We start from the raw sequence: 15,231 nt of genomic DNA, 5'->3' as shown, positions 1-15,231 counted from the left end.
GGCACATACTTTCTGCATGATCTGGCCCACAAATTCACTCCCGTTGTCACTCCAAATAATTCTAGGTAACCCAAATCTCGGCAGAAATTCCTTTAAGAGGACTTTTGCCGTTGATAGAGCAGTTTTATCTTTCAGGGGATAGGCAGGCCTCTATCCATTGGGAGAAGGCACATACCACAACAAGAACGTACTTCAAATTGTTACATCGTTCCATGTGGATGTAATCTATTTGTAATACCTCAAAAGGGTACGTTGGGGGAGCAAAGTGGCCTGCCGGTGTTGTTGTTTCCTTCCCCGGATTATGCATCAAACATACAATACAGTGTTTAACCAGATTGTCTGCGCATTTAGGTATCCCCACATTCTGCCATACTGTGGCCAGAAGTTTGCATATACCTTTTGCGCTGATGTGGGCTGGACCATGTGCCATGGTCACTATTGGTAGCACGTAAGCATCTGGTAACAACCAGCGTTGATGCTCTGACAAATCTGTCCAGCACCCTGTCACATCCAACCTTCCCATACTTTCTTTCCACGTACTTAATTCGTTCTTTGTGGCTTCCGCCTGGATCATTTTCACACTGTCCACAGTATTCTCACACATCCCACCTTGTGCAACCCATCTAGCGGCTAGTGGTGTCCTTAGCTGTCTCTTTCGCTATCTGGTCTGCAAAAGCATTTCCTTGACCTACATCATCAGTAATCTTCCTATGTGCACTACACTTCACAATTGCTATCTGAGTGGGCAAGGTAAGCGATTCAAGAAGGTCATTTACCAATTGGCCATGGGATGTGAGAAAACCTCTTTCCTTCCACAGGCGGCGAAAACTATGGGCCACTCCAAACGCATACTGACTATCAGTGAACACATTCACCCTTTTCCCTTCAGCCAACACACACGCTCTAGTCAGTGCTATCAATTCAGCCGCCTGGGCTGAATTATGCATAAACCGCGCTGTTTCCACAACAGTGTACAAGGTAGTGACTGCATAGGCTGCAGTTGTTTCGCCATTGGGAAGCTTAAAACAGGAACCGTCCACCCATAGGGTCCTATCCGGGTCCGGGAGTGGAGTATCCTTCAAATCAACTCTGCCTCTTGTCTCTTCCTCCGTACGGAGGGAACAATCATGTTGCTCCGGTGTACTATTTTCTACTGGAATCGGCAGCAATGTTGCCGGGTTCAGGACATTACATGGTTTAATGTGTATGTGCTAGCCAAGAGTGTCAGTTCGTACCCCGAAAGGCGGGCACTCGTAAGGTGTTGCGTCTTTGTTCTGGTTAGGAGGGTGTCTACTGCATGGGGCACCATGACAATGAGGGTATTATCTAATACCAATCCGGCAGACTGGCGAATGGAAACTGCTGCTGCTGCTGGTGCTGCTCTCAAACAGCTAGGTAAAGCCTTGGCCACTGGATCTAATGTGGCAGAGAAATAGGCACAGGGACGTTGCCTGTCCCCAAATCGTTGCGTTAAAACTGATAATGCGCAACCTTCTTTCTCATGAACATAGAGTGTGAAAGGTTTACTGTAATCAGGAGTACCTAACACAGGAGCAGAGCACAAGGCAGTACGTAAATCAGTGAAACTTTTCTGGCATTCCGCTGACCATGGGAGAGGGTGTGGTGTGTCTTTAAGAGTCAGTGCCAACAAGGGTTTTGCCAGAAGGGAGAAATTGGCGATCCATTGTCTACAGTAAGAGGTAATACCTAAAAAGGCACGCACCTCTTTTTTTGCGTATATGGAATAGGCATTTGGGCAATTGCTTGGATACGTTCTGGGGTCAATCGTCGTACCTCCTTTGACAAGAGATGACCTAAAAAGGTAACCTCTTGGCAACAATATTGCAATTTAGACGGTGAAACCTTGTGGTGGTGGTCAGATAAGTGGCGTAACAATGAAACAGTGGCCTTTTTACAAGTGTCCTCCGAATCTGCTGCAACCAACAGGTCATCCACATATTGAATAAGAGTGGCACCTGGTGGTAAAGGCATAGTGTCGAGCTGTGATTTTAATGCTTGACTGTAAATGGAGGGGCTCTCGCAATACTCTTGAGGAGCCCTCTTGAACCGGAAGCTTCGGCCTGCTAAGGAGAAGCCAAAAATATCCCTACTCTCCTCAGCAATAGGTATGCTGAAAAAAGCATTTTTGAGGTCAATGACAGAAAACCAGGAAGCTGAGGCAGGTAACATTGTCAATATGGCATTAATGTCTGGGACAACAGGGAATTGAGGCACTACAATCTTATTGACTTCTCTGAGATCAATCACAAAACGATAAACAGGTGGCTGGGAGGGGTCGGTCCGTTTAAAAACGGGCAGAACAGGGCTGTTGCATACATTCCCCCTAGTCTCTTCAACCACACCATTTTGTACCAAATCGTGAACTATAGTTAAAAGAGCCTTTTCGCCGTCACTGGAAATTTTATATTGTGGAATGCGAGGGAATTTAACATTGGGCTTAATGGTTACAATATAGGGTGGAATTTGTAAGAGGCCCACATCATTGGGGCCCGTGGCCCAGAGGGTGGCAGAAAGAGACTGTAATTCAGGAGGAAGCTGGTCTGTGGACAAATACATTGATGACGTCATTTTCTTACATAGGGTAAGACGCACACCAGAAGGAGAACAGTGCAATGTCGCATACAATTTTTTCAATGAATCCAAACCCAACAAATTTTCACCACAACCAGTTGTTAAAAGGAGTGGGGCATCCAATTTGTAAGGACCTATTGAAATGGACAAAGGGCGTTAAACTGGGTTCTGAACTGGGGCGTCAGAAAAACCCACAGAAACATTCGTACAGCCAGACAAAGGTGCCCCAGGGAGTTTAGAGTGAATCATAGAGCTCTTTGTTGCACCAGAGTCTAATAGGAATGGCTCTGTAACACCTAGTGCTACCACATCAACATAAGGCCCGTTTTGGTCCACTGGAATTGATACTACTCCCTTACTTTGTCCAAGGCTGTCCTAACTAGATTGGCAATTCTGGCTCTCATCCTCGGTATAGTAATCATCATTGTAATAGTTGGTAGACTGAACATTGTGCTGATCAAAATAGTTCGTGGAGTTTTCAGGGGGCATGGAACGTGGGTTATTATGCTGTGTGCCCCTTCTACCTCTCGATGCTGACTGATAACCACCCCGGCATCGCGACCCGGGGATGCCACTCGTACACTGTAACAAAACTGGGCAATTATATTTTAAATGGCCGTCTTCTTTACAATAGGCGCATTGATTCGGGCCCAGCGCCGGTCGGGGAATAAAAGGCCCAGACCTCTGCAACGGTCTCAGAAATTGTGGAGGCGGCCGATATTCCTGTTGGGCAGGGCGAGGAGGATAAGCCTGTTGCCAGAGAACTTTCGTTTTCAGTTCTTTCGTCTTTTTATCTAGTTTCTCTCTCTCCTCTTTATCCCTATTCTCATAATACTGAGCAGGGGCCAGTATCTGGGCAGAAGATGACACGGCCCACGCACTTTCGGAATTCTTTAATTTATTTGATATTTCCGGAACCAAATTAGACACAAATTTATCTACAAACAGTCGTTGGCCACCTTCCGTGCTCATATCTTGACCACTATGATCGATGAACGTATCCTCAAAACGAGTGAAGAAATCAGAGACATTTTCGTCCGCTTTTTGCTTACAAGCTGCTAGTTTATCCCAATTAACTCGCAGAGGGGGCATCATAGTTTTCAGTAAGGCAATAATTCTAGGTGGGAGTTCTGTAACTAACAGCTCCGGTTTAGCACCACCCACTTGGAGTCTGTCTGCGGCAAGTATGGCAGCCCAATTACCCCCCAATTCCGCAGGGTGGTCTTCCTTCCGAATTCTCGCCCATAATGGTTGTGGTACTACGTTACCCATGAGCATGTCTATGTCGGCCAAATTCATAACACATGCGTCGACAGTTTGGGACAACTCTTTATAATACCCAGCAGGATTTTTACGGGGGTCCGGTAACCACTGCTTAAGGGCCAATACTTCGGAACGTTTCCAAGGAACGTGCACCCACACACGCTGGAAGTGAGCAGGTATAAGAGGATTGTTTCCCTGAGCTGCGACCTCCTCTCTCCACACTGGGGGAACCTCCCTCATAGGGTAGTGCTTTAATTTTCGCCTAACAGAAGAATCGCGTTTCGGCAAAGACCGGCAAGCAAACATCATTCTGAACGTGACGAGCGTCCCTACCGCGTCCTCGACCTCAGCGCCCACAATCGATCCTTTATCAAACTCGGCCTGCACATCTAGCAGGCCCTGGGGAACTGGCCCCAATCCCAGATCTTCCCATTCTTGACTTAAAACATTACACATCACATCAAAAACGTATCTTTGTGTCGGCGCTTCCCATTTGTTAAAGGTAATCATAATATCCTGCAAATTATACTGGGAGCCCTTCGTGGCCCACTGTCGGGCAAGGAGGTCTAGCACTTCCCGTTCGTCAGGACCGGGGAGCTGGCTACGAGTTTGCCTGCGAGGAGGAACGGGGCTAGTTTGCAAAGTCCCAAAGAGAGGGGACAAAAGGCCGGAAACGGTATCGATCATCCGCTTCCGAGCGGAGGGGGAATTCGTCATTAGGACACGAGACATAATATTAGGCGCAGCAGGTGAGGGGGTAGCATTTACTGAGGGAGCCGAAGGCAAGGGAGAGCTCGGTAATACCGGAAGAGGCTGTAATGGGGGTGCAGGAACCAATTGGGGAGCGACGGGTGGAACAACAGGTGGGGCAGGTACTAACAATAAGGGTGCATTCACTCCTGGGGGAGGCGGCAGTGCGGGAGGTACATTAGTCCCTTGCCCATCGGGCGGTGGTAGTCTCAACAGGTGGGACATTAAGGGATCCTTCTCAGGGTCCGCATTTTTCTCTGCAGGGGGTGTTGGCAACACTGGATAACATCTATCGACTGCCATATGATGTTGCCTATCTAAAACCTCAATCGCACGATCGGTCTCATCAATTTTAAATTGCTGAGCAGCTTGTACAATAGTCATATTTCTCCTATCTTTTTTAGCTTGTTTCATTTCTTTCTGTTTGGCCTCCTTGCACCATAAGCGAAAGGAGTCAAACATAGCCGGCCGGGCTTTCCGTTTAAACAGGGCGTCTTCCAAATTATCTAAGATATTGAGCTCATAACTGTCGTGCTGCGGCCACCGTAAAACACCATATTTCCTAGTATAGCGGACCCACGCCTCATTAAAGGCTATGTGCCCGATACCATGTTTCGAGTATACTTCATAAGTGGGGGTCCCGGCCGGAGGAATTGGACAAGAGTCCTCCAGTCGGGAATCCCTATTGCAACCAAAACCAAACCAATTACCAAACTTATTGAAACCAGGCATCGCTAGCTCACTAGTTTCTTACAAACGTCAAGGGGATTAATTAGTCACTTTACGGTACACAAACTGCACTCACCACTCGGTTTCGGCTTTTGCAAAAGTCGAACCAAACAAAACAAAGACAAAGGAGTGGCCACTATACTTAACTTAACCAGATGAGTCCGTACGCCAACAGAGGTCCGTCTGATGTCTCGCGATACCAATTACCAAGGGAGCCAAAGCGTGGCCGCAGTCAGGGCAGCAGGTCTTCGCAGCCGTCGGAAGGGAGAAGCCATGCTGTAAAAATCTTCGGTCCACTTACGACATGCAGGGGTCGATCACGTGGTGCGCGTCCTCCGGAATTTCCTGGCGGGGCTCCTCACAATCCTCGGGCTGGACCCACGTCCTCTGAAGCGGCCTCACAGAGGGCACCATTTGAAGAACCGGGCTCATTAAGCCTGGCGGCGCAGGGTACGCCTGAAATCTTCTGAGTTCGCCTTCCAAGTTACAGAGACACGGAACACTCTGTTAGCATAGGAACTTCAATTTATTTAGCTGCAGCTAGGTACAGTTGTCCCAGAAGTACATCGTAAGTAGGTTCTTAGGAGACTGCCACTTCAATCTGTGGCTCACAATCTTTTGTAGCGCTGGAATCCCCTAAAGCAACAACCCCCCTGCATGTGCAATAAAAATACAAATCATCCACAAGGACACATTCTTCGTACAAGATGCTGGATAATGGGCAATGCACATTCTTTCCCTAAGGTCGTGTTCTCTACCCGACCCGACAGGTCAGGTGGCTTAGCCATTCCTTAGTTAAATTACTTTACGACAGGGCGCGTATGCATGCTGGAGATGATGATTTGTAAAACAGCTGTAGGGGCCGGAGAACGGTCACCAAGGGTCAATAGATGCTTATCTCGAGAATTGGTTGTTTCGAACCAAGGTTCACGAGGTTCAGGATGGGTTCAGCTCGAGAGAAGAGGAGAGGTCGTGTAATATGTACAACAGCATAAAATACGAAAGAAACGCTATAGAGGTTTAAGGTGCCTGAGTGAGGGCAACAGCGCAACGATGTTACCAAAACGGGATGGGGGTCGAATTTGAATTTCTTCACTACTAATAGGCTCTACATCACTATTGCCCCAAATCCGGTCCCTTTGCCGAGCTGCTCCCAAACAAAGGGAGGTGGTGAGTGCACTGTTCAGTGTGAGCGTTCAGTGGCATCACGTCAGATAATCTACCAGACAATAGCCGGGTTTTGCGAATATGTAGTGTGCCAGGATCCATTTACATATTTTATCTCCAAGCCCCACTTTAACCAACTCTGTCTGGTACAAATCTTGTTTTCAATATACCAATAGACTGATACTGCATGCCTTTCCTCACCGGCCCGTATAATCAAGGTGGGGTACTTGTCTTGTGTGGTTGTATGCCCATATATCACAAACCAACCCCCCCTGATAGAAGAGGGAACAGTTTGCATTTATATAGCGCTTGCTACCCCTGATGGCGCATCAAAGCATTTTCTGTTAGTTGGATTGAAGAGGTCAGTGGAGGGATAGAAGAGAGAAGGTTCTAGAAAGTGTTTATGTGGCGACCATAGCAGCAGGAGGAGGTTTGGGATGAGTAGAGGGAAAGGGGGAAGAGTCGGAGGGAGGGTATAGAAAGGCTTGTTTGGGAGATCTGAATAGTAAGAGCTTTGAGATGATGAAAGGAGGGTAGAGTCTATAAAGGGCTATTCTGGGGATCATAGTTGTAGACTGGGGAATATTGCGAGAGGTTTAGGGTGAGAAATAGGGTAGTGCATTGGAGAGAGTAGTAGAATGAGGTTTGGGATGAATTGGAGTGTGTAAGTAGAGGATACATTAAGAGAGGTATAGGGTGAGATATAGGGTAGTGCATTGGAGATGCTGAATTAAGAGTAAAGTAATAAATATAAAAATACCTAAGTACATGGAAGGAATATATGTGTAAGAAAGGTAATATATCTAGATTTAGTTGTATTTAATAAACTCAGACTTTCAAGTGTTGCTGTATTTTGAGCTAATTTATTTGTTTTTATAGCATATATATATATATATTCACTGAAAAAACCATAGGTTTGACACACGTTATAGTTAGGAATTAGCATTTAAAAAACCTTGCAAATTCACTGAAAAAACCATAGGTTTCACACATGTTATAGTTAGCTGTACATTTTACTCGTAAAAAACCAATGAAATTCCCCCGTTATAGTTAGTGCAGGCAACTATAACTCACGCGACCGCAATCCTCTGCTGATGCTAATACTGTATTTAGACACTTATTTGCCCATGTCTTCTTCCATTAAATTTAAGCTATACATATATTACAAATATTTTTTTTTCATACAGACACATATGTCATCAGCAAAAGATTGCGGTCGCGTGAGTTATAGTTACCTGCACTAACTATAACGGGGGAATTTCATTGGTTTTTTACGAGTGAAATGTACAGCTAACTATAACATGTGTGAAACCTATGGTTTTTTCAGTGAATTAGCAAGGTTTTTTAAATGCTAATTCCTAACTATAACGTGTGTGAAACCTATGGTTTTTTCAGTGAATTTGTACGGTTTTTTAAATGCTAACTTACTTTACGCCATTCGTGGCGTGCGCGCCCAGTTAACGCAGTTCGTTCCGTGCGCGCACGGTGCGCTTCGCGCACCGTGCGCGCACAGTGAGCACGCAGTGCGCTTCGCGCACCGCGCGCCCACTTTACGCAGTTAGTGCCGTGCACCGCGTGCCCACGTTACGCGGGATGGCCCATGTACGCGCGCTGCGCTTCGCGCACCGTGCGCACATGGGGGACATATTATGTGCATCGTTGTGAAATGTATTCTTTATTATTTTCAGAAAAAATTATATGCCATGCACTAATGTTGCCCTTCGGGCACCGTTTGCTCACGGGGTGGGGAGAGTGTGGATAATTTTTTTTTGTTATTAAAATTTTTACCGTACGCGTACGGTAAGCGTAATCGGCGATTTTTCGAAAAAAAAAAAACATTTTTTTGGGGCCTTGGGGGTTGTTTTGGGGACCCGTATATCACTGCTGGGTGGTTATGATCTCAAAATACTGCCCCTTTAGACATTTTTTGGCTTCATTTATGCTGCCCCAGTCAGAGTGCGAGAGAGAAAATGGCGGCCGCCGCTTCCTGGTTTCGGCCGATTCGACTGTTTACTAAGATCTAAGAGCCAATCAGAATCGCGCTCGTGCACGTCACCGTACGCGTACGGTAAGCGCACCGTAAGCGCACCGTAAGCTGGCTCAGATATTTATATTGATTTAAAGGCTATTTTCTCAGAATCTACTGAACAGATTTACACCAAACCTACAAAAGGCACTTCCTTGACCTGAGGACTACCTCTCTGCCAAAAGTCATTTAATTCTGTTCAGCCGTTCGGGCTGTAGCTCTGTCTAAAGGTCCTATGGAAAAATGCATGGGAAAAACGCGTTTTGGGACCCCCCCTTTTATCTCAGCCCCCGCTTGACGAATCCCCCCGAGACTTTCAGGGTAGGAGCGGAGCGGAGCGCCCCACCTATTTTGAAAAATTCACGAGGATTCGTCGACCGGCGCCAAAGTTATTCAAAATAGAATGTTGCGGATTTCCTATGGTAAGAGGGTCCTAACTATAACTACCTACTGGCGACCGCCAGTAGGTAATATATATATATATATATTTTCATACAATAGTAAAGCAATTGTAGATGAATAGTTATGATCAGAACCAATTCTTGAGTAAACTTCTTTGATAAGGTAGTTATCCGTGGATCTTATGTTTGGAGGTAAAAAGTTCCATAGTTTGGTTGCTTGAACAGAGAAGGATGTGCCACATATGTTTTTTAGGTCGAGCCTGGGTAGCGCATGCGCTGCTCTGCGAGGCATGCTGTATTAGAGCATGAACTTGAAGCCCTGCCCACTCTCCGCCCATATTTTTAAGTGACTTGTGTCCTTGCCCTTTGTAAATGCTGACTTCTGATTTGTTAATAGGCTTATTAGTCCCTCATTAGTACCGCCTGTCTTCATTTGTAACCTCCCATGGTGACTGTCCCTTTTACTTTGGTTGTTCCACGGTATATCTAATTTAGTCTGTAAAAACTATTTTTTTTAATGCGTTTCCTACTGCAGGCACAACATGCTTTACTGCAACATTTAGCGTGCCTCGCGTGCTTTCATTTTCCAAGTAGCCTGGGACAATAGCGGCCGCTTCTTTGAAATGAAATAGGTCTCGCATTTACGAGAGTTTGTGCCATTGTAAATGACAATGTCTTTTATTCATGTGTTAATTATCAAAACAGATAAATAAAAGGCATTGCAAATGCGAGACCTATTGCATTGCAAATGCTTTTTTACAAAAGTTGAGACTCCTTTTTACATTGGTCAATCCACCACCCTCCCAGCAATCTGTGCTTTATGACACCCTTCAAAGGAGGAGGAGAGACCCCGTTTCCTGGACCAAGTAAAGCTTTAGAAGAGTGTAATCATCTAATATTCTTCTAGGTAAATTAGTAAGTGCTCACTGAATCCCATAAAATCCATGAAACCACACCAATCATGAGTTCAAAACCCTAACCATGAAGGCTTGCTTCAGGTGTACTATTGGCTCACTGAACCACATTCCAGAAGGAACAGGTGCAAGAACAGCAGACGTACTCTAAGAGCAGACATAGCTTCCATAACAGCCTTAGCGGTGAAAGTAGAGCTCGAAAGGAATGAACTGCTTCCATTACTACTAGGCACTGCAAGTCTTTTATGACTGCTCGAGCACTGGTAGTCTTCCACTGCATGTGCATTGGTCATAATTTGCAGAAATAGCACAAGCTCTGTAAATTGTTAAATGTGTAGTTGCAAGATCTACAGGTTCGCTAACCACTGATGAATAAAATGTTTGAAAGGGATATGCTGCATGTGCTGAGACTACTCAAATGAATATGCCCCCTGCCTCGGGGTACCCTTGTCCTGTTGAGGTACTCTGTCAATTAACCCCTAAAATTTGCCCTTTTTGTGTAGCCATTTCATAATGTGATTCAAACTGATAAAATTGAAATGGAGAAATCTATTTTTAATTACACGTTTAACAAATCCTACAGCTAATAAGGAGCTCCTTAGCTCCTTAGATGTAATCAATATTAAAATGGACCCTACCCAATATGCCCTTTTAGGTATAATGCGTAGGGTCTAGTGCGTGTCCCCCAGGATTAATCAAACGCTGGCCCTAGTTGGGTGCCAAGGTGTGCTTTTGAACATCTAAGAGTAAATATGTCCTAGATTTAGAAATCCTAACTCTCTGAGGAGTTAAGGCTTCACCGACCCCACAGTTATAAGGAAGGAGATCCTTCAACCCTCAGATCTCCCAACTCATATTCCAAGATAGTGTGCATTGGACAACACAACGATCAGTCCTTTAAGACTCACAGTATTATATATAAGTGAGTCACTCTTACTCCAAGGTAGTGTCTATTGGACAACACAACGATCAGTCCTTTAAGACTCAAAGGATCATTTATAAGTGAGTTCATTCTTACTCCAAGATAGTGTGCATTGGACAACACAACGATCAGTCCTTTAAGACTCACAGGATTATATATAAGTGAGTCACTCTTACTCCAGGGTAGTGTCTATTGGACAACACAAGGATCAGTACTTTAAGACTCAAAGGATTATTTATAAGTGAGTTAATTCTTACTCCAAGATAGTGTGCATTGGACAACACAACGATCAGTCCTTTAAGACTCACAGTATTATATACAAGTGAGTCACTCTTACTCCAAGGTAGTGTCTATTGGACAACACAACGATCAGTCCTTTAAGACTCACAGGATTATTTATAAGTGAGTTCATTCTTACTCCAAGATAGTGTGCATTGGACAACACAACGATCAGTCCTTTAAGACTCACAGTATTATATATAAGTGAGTCACTCTTACTTCAAGATAGTGTTTATTGGACAACACAACGATCAGTCATTAAAGACTCACAGGATTATTTATAAGTGAGTTCCAGAGCTCCTTCCCCACATGAGTGACCACACAGAAGAAATCCACACCATATATTTTAGAAGGTTTAATGAAACTTAATGACCTATCCAAGTCCAAATATTATGAATATATGTAACTAGTATAAACAGAACGAGCTTGAAGATATGAGCAATAAAACAGTAAATTTGAAAAAGTGGTAACATGGTTAAATGGTTTTTTGTATAATCACTCTATGGTGGAACCCCTCCTTTCAAGGCCTTAGCTCAGTTATACTTATTCAGCATGGAAAGTGCCTAGATCAGTTACTTATAAGGCCCTGAAGCGCTTACTTTACAAGATGTTTTCTCAGTCTGCTACTGTGCGCTGCTTCAGAGACAAGGTCGGGTAGTGCCTCTTTTTAGAATTCCATCCTCTAAGAGTACAGAGAGTGACTCGAGCTGCGCTACAAGTCCATGGTCTTCACGGCTGAAATGTCTGGATCACAAGCCTTATTCGTTCTGGAAATCACAAGATGTCCTCTTTGACGAAATGCCTGTAAATTGAGGTTAAATACACTTTTTTCAATATCTTGAAATGAGGCAGACGTGATTTGTGATATAAAATGCATACATATGCATATGAATTCCATTGCATTCCTGTTTAAACTTAACACGTATCTAACTCAAACCTCTAACATATATTATATGAAGTATTTGTTGCAGTATCAAAATAATACATAATATACTAGTGAATGAAAAACAAAAACATATCTTTATAACAAAATCTATCCATGAATGAATGAATGAATAAAATACAGACCACAAAAATGGGAAACACATAAAGCTCATGACAACGTCCTGTAAAATGCTTTCTGGGTTGGAATGTTTGCCATTTGCCTACTCACTGCAGGTTTCTTTCTTGGAATTTCATGGGTTACCTTCTCCAACCAAGATCCTCGCACAGGTCTTGGAAACCTTGTTCAAAGTGAGTCGTCAGCACAATGCCTCCCCCACTAACTGTCTAAATTAACCGACCGCCATCTCTTCTTGAAAGCTTGAGCTATCCAGCAAGACCAGAACTCTAGGAAGTGAGTCGCTCCCTCAAGTTTCCTCATTTGACAAAGATGTCCACCTTCAAAAGTCCTTCACTGCCAAAGTCCGGAGGATCTGGGGCCCCTACCAGTTCATTTCAGATCCACTCACTCCATGAAAGTGTTCAAATCGACTCAAAAAGTGTCTCTTAGCTAAGTTCTAAATTTCATCTGTATTTTAAGGCTGACCCCTTGGAGATACAGGGTTTTTCCCACTTTTCATCCAGTCTTTTCTCTTTTCCACCTCCTTTCTTTTCTGCCATCTGATTATATTCTCAGCCCAGTATGCACTTTCCCCGACGTTGCATGGATGCTCAGAATTTAGATTTCTCAAGTGTTCACTGTTGTAAACTCTAATTTTTTTTTAAGACTGAGGCGCGTATTATGCATTATTTGGCTTGCTTTGTCTTTACAGAACCAAGGAAAATGAAGTAACAAAAATATTCAAATACCCAGAATCCATTGTAATGCATGGCTGCAGGAGACTAGCCTGGGTGTACTATAATGGTTCTTTAAATCCCAGGGAAGCCTCCAGTACCTGCAGTCAGACCTCTTCTGTGACAATGCACATTGAAAAAATATGGATAAAAATCATTAAGAGAATTGGTCACTCAAAACAGAGTGTACCAATTAGAAAATCGACTCTGGTCAATTCATGACCATCAGTGACAGGTGCTTGGAAAAGAAACACAGCAAGGGTGACAGTATGACTCCAAGTCACAGCAGTGGTGTGATAGCACTCTCCCGTTAATACAATTGAGACTTTCTGACACAATCAATCAATCAATCAATCAAGGGTTTGTAAAGCGCACTACTCACACGTGAGGGTCTCAAGGCGCTAGGGGGTGCCAGTTCTGGATCAGACGCAGCATCAGGTTATTCGAAGAGCCAGGTCTTGAGGTCCTTCCTGAAGGTTCGCAGGGTTGGGGTGCGTCTGATGTCCACGGGGGGTTCGTTCCAGGTCTTGGCTGCGATGTAGAAGGCTCTCCTGACGGTTCTGGTTCTGTGGATGCGGGGGACCTCTGCCAGGGCGAGGTCAGCGGAGCGGAGGTTCCTTTTGGGTACATGGAAGGAGACTCTCTCGTTGAAGTATTTGGGTCCGATGTTGTTGAGGGATTTGTAGGCGTGGGTGAGGAGTTTGAAGGTGACCCTCTTCTCGATGGGGAGCCAGTGGAGCTCTCGCAGGTGTTGGGTCATGTGTTTGTGATGTGGAGTCCCAAGGATCAGTCTGGCGGCGGCGTTCTGGATCGCCTGACGTCTGTGTAGTAGACCTCTGTTGATTCCGGTGTACAATGTGTCGCCATAGTCCAATCTGCTGGTTATGAATGCATGGGTGGCAGTCTTTCTGCAGTTGGGGGGGATCCATTTGAGGTTCTTGCGGAGGATCCCAGGCGGATGAGCAGGGTCCGAGGATGAGGACCTCGTCTTCTCTGAGTTGAGCTTCAGACAGCTGTCCTTCATCCAGGCTGCCACATTCTTCATTCCTTCCTGGAAACGGAGTCTGGTGTCTTCCGGTTTCGCCGTGAGAGAGAGGATGAGTTGGGTGTCACACAGAACAGACATTGGACATGGCCTTTGGTCTGATTTTGATTTCAGTGGACGGGTTACTCCATCACAAATGTGATGGGTATCCCGTCCGTCCTATTAAAGTGCATTTGTTCTTGTGGTAATTTTAATAAAGTGGACAGGATATCTTCCATGTTTGTGATGCAATAACCTGTCCACCAAACTCTAATCAGGACCAAAGTCTACAACAAGTGTTATAGGAGGAGAGAGAACCAGCATTACAGGAAGAGGGGGTGCGGAAGGCGGCTAGAGGCATAGGTAGTCCCAGCCGCTCTGGAAAAAGGATCCAAGTCTGAGAGAGTGAACTGATAGCTAATGATCCTTGGGTCTCTTGTGGGAACGCCCCAAGAGCATTTCTAAGGATCCTTTTGTCTCCCAAGCTCATATTGTCTGACACCTGAACACTCATCTGGATCTCCCCCTCGAGGTAGGCATCCTCCAGGTGTTGTGCTTTCTGAGGCTCTGCTCCCCTCAACTAAAGGGTCAAAGTGCTAAAACCATTGTAACAAGTGCTCATGTGAGGCCGTAGGAATAGAATGCATTACACCAATACACCACGCATTACAGATGGAAGCAGACCTGGAAACTAACATGCACCTACCTGTGCACCTCTTCTGTTTATACCTCATAAGCACCTACCTGTGCACCTCCTCTCTTTGTATCCCATAAGCACCTACCTGTGAGCCTCCTCTCTTTGTATCTCATAAGCACCTACCTGTGCACTTCCTCTGTTTGAACCTCATATGCACCTACCAGTGCACCTTCTCATTTGCACCTCCTAAGAACCTACCTGTGCACCTCCTCCCACACTGGCAAAGCCCCATCTGGTCACAAAGTAGCTTCCTGGGCACCAAATGGACAACACTAAGTTGGCTGTCCACTAAAGTTAAAAAAGGGAAAAATGATGAATATGCACACATCTGTTGGCTTATTGGTTGTCATAGACTGTCTATAATAAGAACTAAATGACTGATGTTGTTGAATGTTACATTAGAAATCAAAGTTTGTTTGCCTTATCTGTGAGCATGATGTAAATCTGGGACATTAAAATGAACCCCTCACTCTGTTTTGCAAAGAGATGCATCTTGAAATGCAACAAGGGCTGAACTTTATCTACTTTAGGGAGAATTAAAGAATCTCTTTTCTATATAATGTGTGCAGCCACAACCAGGCCCAGCAAATTGCACTAGTTTTAGGGAGATGGATTGATGTTACAGCAATAACAAAATCTACCTCCTCACATGATAATGTTCCAATCTTTCAGGTTAGAGGAAACCAGAAAT

At 44.8% G+C, this 15,231-nt stretch overlaps 1 protein-coding gene across 1 annotated transcript in view; it reads left to right on the top strand.

Moving 5' to 3' along the window:
* LOC146839162 (uncharacterized) overlaps positions 1 to 15,231 on the top strand; it is a 49,133-nt gene that overhangs the window by 24,308 nt on the left and 9,594 nt on the right. The window lies entirely within an intron of this gene.

Source organism: Triturus cristatus, chromosome 4_2 (assembly GCF_964204655.1).
Source record: "Triturus cristatus chromosome 4_2, aTriCri1.1, whole genome shotgun sequence".
NCBI classification, from domain to species: Eukaryota; Metazoa; Chordata; class Amphibia; order Caudata; family Salamandridae; genus Triturus; species Triturus cristatus.
This window is presented reverse-complemented; position numbering and strand designations above follow the sequence as displayed.